Source organism: Hylobates moloch, unplaced genomic scaffold (genome assembly GCF_009828535.3).
Source record: "Hylobates moloch isolate HMO894 unplaced genomic scaffold, HMol_V3 SCAFFOLD_9, whole genome shotgun sequence".
Taxonomy (NCBI): Eukaryota; Metazoa; Chordata; class Mammalia; order Primates; family Hylobatidae; genus Hylobates; species Hylobates moloch.
Genome location: NW_026652284.1, coordinates 118,806,608 through 118,821,149, shown reverse-complemented (window position 1 = coordinate 118,821,149; position 14,542 = coordinate 118,806,608). Strand labels below are relative to the sequence as shown.

Sequence of the window (14,542 nt, the reverse complement as noted above, 5' to 3'; positions counted from 1 at the left end):
GAGGAGAGGGGTTGGAGACTGAATTTATTATCAATGTCAATGATTTATTCAATCATATCTATGTAGTGAAACTGCCATAAAAACCCACATGGACAGGGTTCAGAGGGCTCCCTGGTTGGTGAACACATGGAAGTGCTGAGAGGATGGCTGCCTGGAGAGGGCATGGAAGTTCCACACCCTTTTCCATACCTGGCCTGATGTATCTCTTCTTTTCAGTGCTTTTTGAGTTGCATCCTTTGTTATAAACTGATACATGTAAGTAGATGTTTTCCTGAGTTTTGCCAGCTGTTCTAAGAAATCATTAAACTTGACGAGGAGGTTGTGGGAACCTGTGACATAGAGCTGGTCAGTCAGAGGCACCGATGACAACTGGACTTTCCATTGGCATCTGAAGTTAGGGGTCTGAACCCTTAACCTGCGGGGTCTGCATTGACCCCAGGTAGTTAGTGTCAGAATTGCTCAGTGTGCAAAACCCACACATCTGCCGGCAGAAATGTTTTCTCTGTGAGCGTATTGAAAAATGGTTTGCTTTTCCCCTCCTTACAGGAAATGTCTTTTCATGTCTTCCTCAACACTCACCCAAGGGCAGGGCCCTTATTATTTGTAGTATTATATACCTAGGGTTGTCTTATGTGGCTAACCTAGTGCCATCCCAATTTTGTGCGTAGAGTTAGAGATCAGGGTCACCACTTTGGTAGGTAGAGCCAGTGTATTTAGAAGCACCCTTCAACATTATGTTGAATGCCTGGTAAGGCAGGGTCACTGCTGTCTGTGATTTCAAGTTCTGGTGGAGAAGGGAGATGATAAAACAAATAATTTGAAAGTTATTTATTAATTGCTGCAAAAAAAGCAACCATAGGGTGCTCTCTGGGAGTTTAGGGGAATGAGGGACTGTGGAATCAAGGAAAGCTTTAAAGAGGAGGTAATATGCACCCCCAAGTTGATAGGCCAGTTGGATACTTTCAGGTGAAGCTCGTGGGGAAAAAGGCATTCCAAGGACAGAGAAGAACCTTTGCAAAGACAAGGACCTATAGCAAAAGACAGCGTTTTCAGGGGCACTTGTTAACACATTTAGAATGACTAGGGCTCAGAGAGCATGTGTGACTAGTGGCAGGGGGTGGGACTGATAAGGTATACAGACCCTGAGACGCAGGGAGTGTCGGGGGATGGGTTGGGATTTCATCTTGTTTTGGGGGAAGAAATTATGTGTAGTTTTCCTCCAGTTAACACGGGGTACCGCTGGAATAACAGAAACCTCACGACATGGCTTATCCAAATAGGGTTTTATTTTTCTCATGCAACAACAGATCTGGCTCATGCTGCTACTTGTGGGAAGTCGTCAAGAACCCAGGCTTCCTAGGATCTCTTCTCTGACATCTTTACTGTATGTCTGTCTTTTTCTGGTTCATGACCATGAGATCTCTGCTCTACAATCAGACATGAAGTCCATCTTCCTGATACATAGGAAGCAGGAAGGGTGAAGAGCAAAAGTGTATGTCAGCAAAGTTTATCTCTTTGAATCAGGACAAAGTATCTTTCTCCTAATTCCATTCACTAGACTTTCACTAACATCTTCTCAGCCTGAACTGGCCCTCATGGCCTCCACTGACCAAAAGGGCGTCTGAGGAAGTGCCTGTCTGGGTATAGGTGTCAGTTAATATCACCATTCTGTTTAGTGAGAAAAGGAGGTAGATTTTGGCTAAGAAACTAGCAGTGCCTGCTAGTGTGAGTGACAGGATCAGCTTACATTTACAAAAAATGGCATTGTCAGCCATCAAAGGTTACCATGACCTTGTAGCCATGACGATCAAGCAGCTCATAATGAGGCAACAGCTAAACAAACAGATGATGAAAACGTAGGGTAAGAGGGATCTGTGGTGATTTGGGAGCCAAAGGAAGGAGCTCTTCCCCCAGTGTGGGGTATGGTTTGGGAAGGTATCCCTAGAGAAGGTGACTCTGCGGCTGAGCTTGAAGGAAGAGAATTGGTAGGTGACAAAGAAGAGGTAAGGACATGCAAGACAGCTCAGGGAAAAGAGCTTTGGCTGGCAAATGTAAATAGTTTGTTCTATTGGAGAAGGGTAAAAGGAGAGTAGGTTCTTCTTGGTCTCAACTAGACACATAAGACAACCATTGGTGACACTTGATATCTGCCTACTCAGGAATTACAGGTGTTCCTCATTAGCAAGAGCCTTTGCAGCAGCCATATGGCAGATAGCTCAGATGCAAGGAAGAACGAGGTACATTGGATGGTTCAGGTTCCACATGGCTTAAAAGACTCATGCCTTTCAGGAACCATTTGTCTCTCATAAGAACTCCATAGGCATTGCTTCTTGGTTCTTGGCCTCTTCTCTCATGCTAACTATAGGAGTCTCCATAATTGGGAAAACCCAAAGTAAGGAATCTTCATCAGGTATCTATAGTTATCCCAGTCCAGCTCCAGTCCTCTTAACAACAGGGGTCATTTTACAAGAAGCAGTACTGTTTTGTTTAAGTGATGTATCTGTTTCCAGGAAAACAGCTTAGAAAATTTATCCAGTGGTCAGATTCTTAATGCACAAGGGGAAAAAAATGCTAACTGTTTGCCCAGAGCCCTTTAATTTATAGGCTAGGCTGTGAAAAGCATGAAAGGGTTTTCTGAAAGTGGGTTATGCTGATTATATTTTTTATTTAAAAATTATTCCTGAGTTCTGCGGGAGATTGATTCAATAGGTTCATGATGGGTTCATATGGCTAGATGAAAGGCTATTTTGTGTTTATTTCCTTTTTTGTTTTAAACAGACTTAATTTTTTAGAGCATCTTTCAGTTCACAGTAAAATTGAGAAAAAAGTAGAGAGATACCCCACATCCCCCATCCCCATACATGCACAGCCACTGATCAGTATCCACCTCACTGTGGTTCATTTCTTATAATTGATGAACCTACATTGAGAAATCATTATCACCCCAAATCCGTGGTTTACATCAGGGTTCACTTTGGTGTTGCATATTCTGTTGGCTTTGATAAATGTTTAATGATATGTTTCCACCATCGTAGTATCATGCAGAATAGTTTCACTGCTCTAAAAATCTTGTCCTCTGCCTTTTCATTTTTCAATCCCCCCCAGACCCTTGGCAACCACTGATCATTTTACTGTCTTCATGGTTTTGCTTTTTCCAAAATATTATATAGTTAGAATCATACAGTATGTATCCTTTTTCTATTGGCTTATTTCACTTAGTAATATGCATGTAAGTTTCTTCCATGTCTTTCCATGGCTCCATAGCTTATTTCTTTTCAGTGCTGAGTAACGTTTCATCATCTAGATGTACCATAGTTTATTTATCCACTCTCCCACTGAAGGACATGTTGGTTGCTTCCAAGTTTTGACAGTTATGAATAAAGCTACTATAAACATTCATATGCAGATTTTTGTGTGGACATAAATTCTCAACTAATTGGGTAAATGCAAAGGGCATGATTGCTGGATTGTAAGGTAAGAGTATGTTTAGTTTTATAAGAAACAACCAAATTAGTATGTACCATTTTGCATTTCCACCAGCAATAAAAACATGTCTGTTGTTCCACACCCTCACCAGCATTTTGTGTTGCCAGTGTTTTGTTTTCAGGGTAAGAAAATATCTATACCATCAATGAGGTAAGAATTAGTGAGATCCTGAACTAAGGCAGAGGCAGTGGATATTGAGTGACTAAATTCTAGAAATACTGCCGATTTAGAATTGACAGATCATGGTGATAGATTGACCTTGGGTGTTGAATCTTGGCTGACTCTGAGGTTTTGGGTTTGATGACAAGATGGTAGATGGTAGTGATGCTACTTGCAGACATAGGAGAATGGAGGACAAAACTGAAGGTTTTGAGAGCTGGGAATATGGTGCCTCATTAAGAGCTATCTATAGTCTGTGGCTTTGAGCGACGTCTGGGTTGGAAGTAGAAATTCAGGGGTTATTGATGTGAAGATTGTGGCTGAATTCATGAGATTTGATGTGACTCCCCAGTTAGAGCATTTCCTGTAGAAAGATAAAAGAAAAGGCAGGAGACAGAATTGTGGGTGGTGTGAAAACCAACTTGCAAGGGGTCAGGGAGAAAGAAGAGCCTGCAGAAACCAACAGAGTCTTGCACAAAGTTTGGTGCCTCAGTTAATAGATGCTGACTTGAACTACCCAGCGACTTCTGTCTCCCTGTTATCCTTAGCAAATATAAGCTATGGCTTTCAAACTGTATATTTTTCACTAATCTAGAAGCAAAAAAAGGGCAAATATTACAAAACTTGGTAACAGCCCAAGGTTTTGTCCCAAATTGAGTGATACTGAGAATGCATGTCACAGACAGGTCTGGAAAAGCATCCTGCAAGAGGCTGACAATGAACTGGGTGATTAAGGATTAGTAGTATGTGAATTACTTTATTCATTTACTGCTAGCAAACACTTCCTGGTGCTTACTCTGGGATGGATGCTGTTCAGCACATTGGGAATAGAGAGGGAAGAGTCCAGACCGAACCTTCATTCCCCCAGATTCTCAGCCCTAGAGGAAGGAGTCAAACAGTACATAAATATTTACAAAATATAATAGAAAGTAAAATGCATAATGCAGTAAAGTACAACAAGGGAAGAGGAGGCAGAGAATTGCTGCTTTAGATAGAGTCGTTGGTTGAGCAGAGACCCAAATGAAGTTAGGAGTTGAGCTGTGTGACTGTGTGTAGGAAAGGCATTCAATTCAACGGAAAGGAGGCCAGGGGATTCTCAGGATGACAACTTCAATTCTTCACAGTAAAATCATACCTATGTCCCCGATAAGCTTGCATCTTTTATAGCTGGAATAACACAGAAATAAAACTGGCATGAGGGAGGAAGTTGTGATTGATCTCTACTATGTGCTGGTGTCTATACTAAGCTCTTGACCTTTTCTCACTTGTTCCTTACAAACATGTATCATAAGTCGTGCTGTTACTCTCATTTTGCTGGAGAGAAACTGAGGCTCAGAGAGTACATAATTTGCCCTAGGGTTCCACCGTTAATGGCTGGTAGAACTGGGATGTTCTTGGGGGTCTGTCTGGCCTCAGCGTCGTTACTTTTTGTTCATCCATCTATGGCATCCTCCACAAATGACTCAGGCGACACTCCCGACTGTGTATTCCACAGGACAAATTTAAACTCTCTGCACTGCAAGGAAGGAACTAGGGCTATATTTGTTTTCTGTTGACTGGCTGACTCTACAATGGTTTTGCAAACCTCAGATAGAATCACTGAATCTATTTAAAGTTCTGCCTGAGACACATTGATATAGTCAAATAAAAGATGGAATGCTGATCTTTAGGTAGTGTGCATAACAAACAAATGTATCCCAAGGCACTCACTTGTAGTGCCAAGGTCCCCAGGGATGGCTTCTGTTTACAGTTTTATGCACACTTACACAGTGCTTGGACTGAATTAAAGCAATAAAATTATGATTGAAAAGTCTCTCTCTGTCTCTCATATGAGTGGATAAAAAAATTAAACATGACTATCAATAAGTCACGAACAATTCTGTTCTTATTCGTTTTCACTATTGTATCTTAAAGCTGCTGGTGACTGGGCTGATCTCCTGATTGTTTAGCGAATTACCAGTGCATTGTTCTCATTGGCAATCAATAGCTGTCTTTAGCATCTAGAGAGCCTTTAGGAAATTGCTTTTCAGGATGAGGATATTAGGCTGTATCTGGTTGGAACAATGGCTTTTACTGCTTAGGGTATTGTTTCTATTACAAAAACCACCATCTTTTAGAAGTTAGGAAGGAAATGGCTGTATGAGTTTAGAATTCTCTGAGGTATATATTTCCGTGTTATAGGAAGATGGGATCTGCGTGGGAAGGAGTAGGATGAGAGATTGGAGAAGCAGCAGGGACTTTATCCCCTTATCCAGGAGGGTTGTGTAAAGCATTCTAAGGATACTGGGCTTGATTCTGTAGGCACCATGGATTCTTGAAGGATTTTTAAGCAAGGGAATGCCGTGAGAAGACTTTAGATTTTTGTGAATTATTCTGGGGCAACGAGGGTGTGGCTGTCTGTTGGGTCAGGCTAGACATTAGGTCAGCATGTTTTATTCTTAGTGCTCACTTTGAGGTTCTCCTACTAGATCCTGCTTTCTCTCATTATTAATGCAAGGCCTTAAGTCGTCACGAGAAAAGCAGATCACATGATCACAATCTAATGGGGAACAAAAGGTGAAAATGGTTTGAGTTGAGAAGAAATAATTCATCTCAGTTTATTCTAATTTTTCCAGAGTGTAATAATTCATATTAATGACTGTGTTTCTGACTAGAACTCCCAATACCCACGTGCTCTATCATGGATGTGCAGGACTTATATGTGACCTCCAGATAAAATGTGCTCCATTTGTGATAAAACATGCATTCTTGGTCTTGAGGGGAGACATCAGGCAGTGTCAATCAATGCATCTGCGTTAACAGACCAATCAGCAGAGACAAACCATGATACCTGCATCTAGTAGCGCTCAGTCTTGAGTCCTTCTAAACGTGGGACTCCCCTTGCTGAGGCTGTCAAGCTGCCAGTGGAAACAACATGCACATTGTGGAATGGTGCCAATTGAAATCCATAGTCTCTAAAACTTAGCTCAGTTCTTAACATTGCTGGACAACCCTTTAACACCTCCTTCCTCTACTCTTTATCTTCCGCTTTTTCTCCTTCTGCTCTTTCTCTACTGGAATTTGAGTTGTTCAAAATCTTCCAAATTATACCCTCCTTGCGTTGTCTACCTCCCACCACGTGTCCTCGGACCTGACAGGAGACCCACTTCACTTCCTGCACTAGGGAAACAAAATGAAACCAGAATAGCGCAGGGACTGTCCCTAAGTAATCTCCCTGTACTCCTGCATACCACTTCATTTGCATGCGGCTCTTCCTGGGAAGAATAGGCCTCTTTCTACGGCCAGATCTTCCCTACTCCCTCCTGTTCTGGATCTCAGCCTCCTTCTCTTCTTCAAGGAACTTGTTCCCTGTGATATTCCTTCTTACTTCAGAATGGTCAACCTCTTCCTCTCTTCTAGCCCCAGTTCATTAGCTCATTAACATATACATACTATAGAAATTTCTCTCTCTTACCAAACCACATGGCCATCCCTACATTCCCCCTCAACACACACTGTGTCCCCTCCTGTGTCTGTCCTCTCTCTCTGTCCTGCACACCCAGTCTTGACAAGGTTGTCTCAACTTGTTGTCCCCATTTTCTCATTTATTCTTTTCCCACTGAACATGCCCTTGTGCAAATCACCAGTCTTCTAATTGCCAGTTTCACGGGAAACATTTCACTCTTTAGATCTTTGGAAGGATGCCTCTTTGCATGGTGACCAAGTTGACCGTGTCTTCCTTCTGTGAATCACTTCTCTTCACTATTTTTTTCCTTGATTTCATTCTTTCCTCAATTTCCTCCTACCTGTCATATAATACTTGTTTTCATTGTGGTGTACATTATCGCTAATTCTTTGCTTACTCCTTAAATGCTAAGATCCTCTCTGGTATATACTTTGATCCTTTGATGTTTTTATGGTAAATGCAAATCCCAGGTGTTCTTACCTACTTCAAAGGTTTAAATTACCATAGGTTTCTCACTTTTAAATTGTGCTTGATTCGTTTCTATAAATCCATGCATCCTGCTGGATTTCTCTAGGAGTGCATTTCAAAGCACCTTAAACTCAACAAGTTCCAAACTTACTTCTATAATCTGTCCTTCTTTGAGGTTCCTGTCTCAGTGGGTAAATGGTACTTTTGTCCGTCTGTTTCCCTAAGCCAGAAGCAAAAGTCATCATTTCCATATATGCCTGTGTCACCATCCTATCACCTGTCCATGTCTGTCCTTCTAATCTTCCTCCACCTTCATCCTTCCCTCGATGACCCTCCTGAGGCCACCATCATCTCTCAGCTCTATTGCAGTCATATTCTCCTAATGATTTCCCCATGTATGCCAGCCACACTCTGCCCCAAATCTGTAGTGCATTTGATATTCTCAGAATGGAGATGAGATCCTGCTCCTCTCACCTTTCTTTAGGAACCCCACAAGGCTTTGCAGTTTCATGAAGACTAAGAGCATACATTTCAACATTGTGTGCATGATAACTTGTTGCCAGCCACACTGTGCCCCAAATCTGTGGTGCATTTGATATTCTCAGAATGGAGATGATATCCTGCCCCTCTCACCTTTCTCTAGGAACCCCACAAGGCTTTGCAATCTCAGGAAGACTAAGAGCATACATTTCAGCATTGTCTGTGTGCATGATATTGTGTTTACCTCTCAGCCCCACACAGTGCTTTCCCAAAACAGTGGCTTCCAGAGTGAGAGGCATGCATTTCAGGGAATGCTGAGGAGAGTTCATTGGAGCACAGAGAGAAAATGCTAGAATTTTCCTTTATATTGGTTTTGTAATTATAAAATAAGTGAGAAATTGGGCTTTTTAATATTTATATTCTGCAGGATTTCAGTACCCTTGCCTGTCTACTTGTCAGACATCACATGTAGTGTGACCAGTGTCCTGAGGGAAGGGGGACTCCTAACAAAGCAAGTTGGAGTGATGTCCTCACTTATCCTTTCAAATCCAGCTTTATTGTTACAATACATTGTCTCTAGTACGCAGTTGTGTAGATTTGTGGATTATAGTATTTAGTTTTAATTAAACAGCCTTCACAAAATGAACAAGTGACTCTGAAAGATTCCCGCAAGGAAACCGAGATTGAAGACAATACTGATAATTACACAATGAATAGAAGTCAAGTAAAAGCTTTTTTCCAGACACATCACAAGTTAAAAAACAAATTCGATCTAATTATATTTGATAATACATTATAAAAATATCATCCCCGAGACCATCTGAACCAGGGCTTTACACTGATTCATAGCCACAGTGAGCTCCTGCCTTTAAATATACTGAGACTTAAGATATTATTTAATGTATAAATATAAAATATACAGAGAATATAATATCAATGTGTATATGGGTGTATATGGTTTTTATACCCACCTGGTCACATTGCCTTTCCTGGTGCATTTGTTTCTGCTCTTGTTCCTGGGCTTGTGATGTGTGTTCTAAAATGTTTAGGAGACATTTCTCTAAAGTTTTGTGTTTTCTCCTGTCTTAGGGCTCCTGCCTGAGAGTCAATGCATCTTTCCACTCATGTCTTTTATATTTCAATTCAGATATTATGCCTTTCAAAGCAGTTTTCCTTGAGTCTTGCATTTATTTCTATAATTATTTTATTACCTCATTCACTAGCCTGCATACTCCACGTCGAGGAGAATGTGTCTGCTTTTGCTAATCTCTGGAATCCAGCCCAGTGGCCACCACATCCAAGGTGTTGAGTTAATAACGAATGAATGAATGGATCAGTGCATACATGTCAGCCGATGTGCTAGTTGCCTTGCATTTATTATTATATTTTCCCAATTAATGCTGCTAGTCTGAGAATGTGCTGAGAGCTCTTGTGTTGGGGACTGTAAATGTAAGCCTGTTAAAAAGCCAAAAATAAAATCCCCAGCCCTTCTTCTCCCCAAAATATTAATCCTTAGTTAGGTGGCATTAGCATGACAATTCAGAGAGGTTGTATCTGCTTTCTAATCTTGTGTTTGTCCTGCTATGCCACCTGCCTCAAGACATATACAGTTACATAATTAATTGAGGAATCTCTAATATTTCTTGGCAGTAGTCTCTGTAACCATCTCTTGGTATCAGTATAAGCCCATTGTCCAGTTGTAATAGGCGAGCTTAATGCTTTCTGTTTCCCTGATTTTTTTCTTCCTACTTTGCTTCCCTAGTTCCTAAGATGTTACACACACACCCTGCTCCTTTCTCAGGGTCCTTAATCAGCATTGGCTTTATATTAAATTAGTTGTCACCTAAGACACCTAGGTCTGTTCAGAGATGTGCCTAGTCACTATTTGCCTTGTAAAAAATTATTTGTCTTCTGTTTCCTAGGTCTAATCAATCATGCTAGTTCCTTTTTAACCCTTCATCGTGGAGTTCCTTAATCCCAGGAACTTGATTACCTTTCATGTTTTCTTCTTCTTTTCCGGTAACTTTCTCTCTCTCTCTCTTTCTTTCTTTCTGAAACTTTAAAAACTGAAAATTTCAAAATTTTAAGCATTTTTTCCATTACTTTCAAAGGGAAAAACCACAATCCATCCTTCCTTCCTTCCTTCCTTCCTTCCTTCCTTCCTTCCTTCCTTCCTTCCTTCCTTCTTCTTTCTTTCTTTTTCTCTCTCTTTCTCTTTCTGTCTCTCTCTCTCTTTCTCTTTCTGGACAGAGTCTTGTTCTGTCGCCCAGGCTGGAGTGCACTGGCTGTGTCTTGGCTCACTGCAACCTCCGCCTCCTGGTTCAAGCAATTCTCCTGCCTCAGCCTTCTGAGTAGCTAGAATTACAGGCATGCGCCACCATGCCTGGCTAATTTTTATATTTCTGGTAGAAATGGGGTTTCACCTTGTTGGCCAGGCTGGTCTCGAACTCTTAACCTCAGGTGATCTGCCCGCCTCGGCCTCCCAATGTGCCGGGATTACAGGCATGAGCCACCGTATCTAGCCTCCAATTTTCAATTAATATATTTATTAGGTTGGTGCAAAAGTAATTGGTTTTTCCCTTTGAAAGTAATGGAAAAAATGCTAAAATTTTTAAATTTTCAGTTGTGATGTTTAAGAGGAGGCTCTCTGGTTAGAGCTGGCTGAATCAAAAGCAAGTTGTGACAGATACAGGAGAAATGAGGTGACTGGTATTTAATGGGGAAATGTAAATATTGCATGTAAATTGCAACACCCTATTCAAAAAGAAAAAGGAAGAGTGGTGGGTGGCAAATAAAGTTTATCAAGTGGGCTCATAATGAAATTGGTTGGCTTGGGATTGGGAGACACAAGTTGAAAGTTTCGTATTAGTAAAATATGCAGACTTTCTTCTGTCCATAGATAGAGAGTCGTGAAGAGCTAACAGCGGACTCAGAAAATGCAATAAAATTATTCCTCTCATTTGATCTCCTGACACCCATGTAAATAAAACAGTGTTAGAGGAATGGAAATGTTCCATTGCTAGGTAAGGAAAGCAAAAAGGGCTTTCAAATACAAATTGCCTTGGAGTTTTGACACATGTCAGGCTCCGTAAATTCCATAGAGATGTTGTTTCACAAAAATTTATTATGAAAGTTTCAATCATCCAGAAATGTTGAAGAAAGGCACGATGAATACCCATAGTTCCTAGTCCCAGGTTTAACAATTGTTAACATTTTGTAATATTTTCTTTATCAGCACATAAATGCATATTTTTCTAGATGATTTGAAAATAAGTTGCAGACTTTAAGACAGTATCCTCTAAATACTTCGTCAGGCTTCTCCTAGGAATAAGACATTTTTCAGTGGAACTCCAATGACATTATACTGAAGTAAATAAATGATATTTCATAATACCATTTAATGTATATACTCTACATTCATATTTTCCCAATTTTTCAAGAAATTTGCTTATAGATATTTTTGAAGCAGAATCTAATCTAAGTACATGACTTTCTTTTGATGTTATATCTTTATTCTCTTTAAATCTACAACAGTCCTCCAAATTTCCCTTCTCAACACTGCACCCATAACATTGACTATTTGAGAGTGTGAGCCAGTTTGCTTACACAAATTTCCACATGCTAGAGTTGTCTGATAGTTTTCTCTAAGTGTCACTTACCATGGTTCTCTGTACCCTGTATTTCAGAAGCACTAGAAGTGAGGTCTAAAGCAATACTGTCCAGTGGAACTTTCTGTGGTGATAAAACATATCCTATACACATTGTTTATTATGGTAACCAGTTGCCACATGTGGTTACTGAACACTTGAAGTGTAGCTAGTAAAATAAAGGAAATGAATTTTTAACATTTCATTTAATTAATTTTAATGTAAGTAACCACATGTGGCCAGTGACTACCATATTTGACAACACAGGCTGAGGGCCTTGAATAAGTGAAATAGTCCATCAATTATGCCTCCAAGATGTTTGAAATTTGGTTCCCAATTTTAAAAGTTCTTGTTCTGTTCATCCCCTGGTGAACCCCACGGTTAGACTGAGCAGCAACTGGTATAAGATAGCATGCAGTGAATCACAGACTATGTTCTCCAATTTCTTCACATTTATAGCACAGGCCAGATGGGATCTTCCAATCGTATTTCAAGAAGACAATGATTACCTAGAACTTTTAGTGACCGATGACTGATTCGGAGTTTGTTTCTTTGAGTGAGGGGATGAATTATGGGAAAACAACCAGATAGGATGTTTTATCACCCTCTTTAGTTCTGGGATCTGCTTGGGACCCCACCTTGTCACACCTCCTTAATCCATATTTCTATGTGTTCATAGTCAGCATTTCACTGATGACACAACTCCCTGATCCTGAATCATCAAAGTAAAGTTTATATAAATTTGCTGCACTATACTTATTCAGGAAAGGAAATAAAAAACCTTTTAACCGCTGAGGTTGACGTAAAACTTTTAGCTCATCTCCTGAACTAGACGTGAAGTAAATTAAACAGAACATCCCAGCCCTCCATACAGTTAACCAAGAGCTTTAAAAATAGAGTGGTTTTTGATACATCACTCATTGCATTGGCATAGATTATTAATTTGTCCTTCTCATCTTGTAAGACACAACGTCATTCTTATTTAAATTCATTTGTTCAGTCGTTAATTTCTCCAGCTAACATTGGTGAACACATTCTAGTGCCAGGCCCCCACTCTTCCATGAAAGCATCATCCAGGGACGTGAGGGTGGCATCCTCCACTCTGAATCTCAGATTCTGGATGCAGCTGCCCACCTGGTCACATTGCCTCTCCTGGTGCATTTGTTCCTGCTCTTGTCTCCTCACAGGCATCATCTCTTGGGTTTTCCAGTTTCATCTCCAGGTTTGCTTTGCGCTCAGCCTGCCACTGACCTACTTCTCTCTCCTGACCGAGATTCTGACCCACTCCTTTAACTGGGTCACAGTGCAGCTCTCTTGCTTGCTTTGATTTGTCTTAGTTTCAGTGCCAGACAAGAGGAGTCAAGAGCAGGGTCCAGTCTGTCTTCTTGATTCAGAGGGCCTTTACCCTCCACCGCAGGCCCCTTCCAGGTCCTCTGCATATGAGCAAGACCTGGAGCTCTTGTTGGAAGAGGGAAGAACATACTGTCCAGGCTAAAGCCATACATCAGATTTAAAAGATCAGGTGAGACCGGGTGCAGTGGCTCATGCCTGTAATCCCAGCACGTTGGGAGGCCGAGGCAGGCAGATCACCTGATTTCAGGAGTTCGAGACCAGCCTGGCCTACACAGTGAAACCCTGTCTCTACTAAAAAAAAAAAAAAAATTATCTGGGTGTGATGGCACATGCCTGTAATCCCAGCTACCCGGGAGGCTGAGGCAGGATATTCACTTGAACCTGGGAGGCGGAGGTTGCAGTCAGCCGAGATTGTACCACTGCATACTCCAACCTGGGCAATGGAGAGAGACTCCATCTAAAAAAATAAAAAATCAGGTGAAACTTGCACCAGGATGTACAGCAACAAGTCAGCAGCCAGGTGAACATGAGATGAGGGCTGAGCAGGAGGCTGAGTACAAGTCACACTCAGCTGAGAAGGGAGAGGCTTTTTGCCGTTGTAGGGCTGGGCTCCTGGAGTTCTGCTGGCTGCATGCAGTTGCATTAAGCAAAGAGTGGGTTGGGCAAAGGCACAAGCCTCAAACGATGACACTTAGAGAGGCCAAAGAATGGGCATTGCATTTCTGGGCAGTTAGAAAGCGTGCATGGGCACGAGAGAGGATTTTAGAGAGGCAGCTCCACCAGTGAAAAGGACAAAGCATTTGGATTTGATCAGCCCTGAGTTTCTCTTGTGGTACCACCCCTTACTTACCATGTGATCTTAGGACAAAGTGACCTTGAAGCCTGAGATGCCCCATCTGTAAATTGGGGTTATGATGGATTCCTTGCAGCGCCTGCGAGATCTGAGTGTAGGGCCAGGTGTAGAGTGGGCACTTCATAAGCATCTACTAGGAAAGGACTATGACGGGCAATTGGCAGATGACCTTTGGGTCTAAACACCTGATATGTGACACTTCAATGAATGCCGCTCCCTTCCTTTCCCCCTACTTCAGAACTACCTGAATTGGGTCCCAGCATTGACTTGGATACCACAAGAGCCAGGCTCGGTTTGTGTATCCCTTTCTCTTCCCGCTTTTGGCTTGACAGTTTGTCTCCTGAAACAGCAGCCTCCAATTTTCTTAATTGCAAAATCGCCCTCAAGCCTGTGATTCCAGCTTGTGGCTGTTTCTTTACTAATTGTTCTTTAAATAATGAGTAATGCTGATAGTTCTTCCCAACTTCCGAATGTATTCTTCTGCATTCGCAAAAGTCTTAAAATATGGCCAGGTAAATTCAAAGTGCCAAGGTACAGAAAGACACTGTGTGTTGTGCAGAGGGCCACACTCCAGGGCCAGCGTAGGGGGCAGTGCAGCCGGGGCAGTTACTGCGGCAGTACAGAATGATTGGATGCCTTTCCTGTGAGGAT

The 14,542-nt window shown here is 41.5% G+C and overlaps 1 protein-coding gene across 6 annotated transcripts in view; it reads left to right on the top strand.

Moving 5' to 3' along the window:
- FAM135B (family with sequence similarity 135 member B) overlaps nt 1–14,542 on the top strand; it is a 446,472-nt gene that overhangs the window by 98,654 nt on the left and 333,276 nt on the right. Inside the window, exon 1 of one of the 6 annotated variants that reach the window (XM_058443729.1) lies at nt 1,655–1,985. The exons of 3 other annotated variants lie outside the window; for them this stretch is intronic. The gene's annotated coding sequence lies outside the window, so the exon portion shown is untranslated. Of the gene's footprint in view, nt 1–1,654; nt 2,004–14,542 lie in introns of those variants that run through there. 2 more of the 6 variants (XM_058443727.1, XM_058443733.1) reach the window with 2 other exon arrangements.